Source organism: Buceros rhinoceros, unplaced genomic scaffold, assembly GCF_000710305.1.
Source record: "Buceros rhinoceros silvestris isolate BGI_N320 unplaced genomic scaffold, ASM71030v1 scaffold21728, whole genome shotgun sequence".
Taxonomy (NCBI): Eukaryota; Metazoa; Chordata; class Aves; order Bucerotiformes; family Bucerotidae; genus Buceros; species Buceros rhinoceros.
Genome location: NW_010426594.1, coordinates 9,094 through 9,295, shown reverse-complemented (window position 1 = coordinate 9,295; position 202 = coordinate 9,094).

Below are 202 nucleotides of genomic sequence, written 5' to 3'. Positions count from 1 at the left end.
CAGGCGGGTGCCCCCCCTGGCTCTCTCTAGCCTAAACCTACCAACCCCGTACCCCGCTGCGGGGATGCTCACTGGCCACTGAGCCCCATCACTCTGGTGGTCAGGGTAGAGGGGAGCAGCCCCGTATCACTGCCAGGAGCCCGTGGCAGGGAGGAGAGGGACACAGGAGAAGTGGGTGCTAGGCTGGGGGGGCTGGTGGATC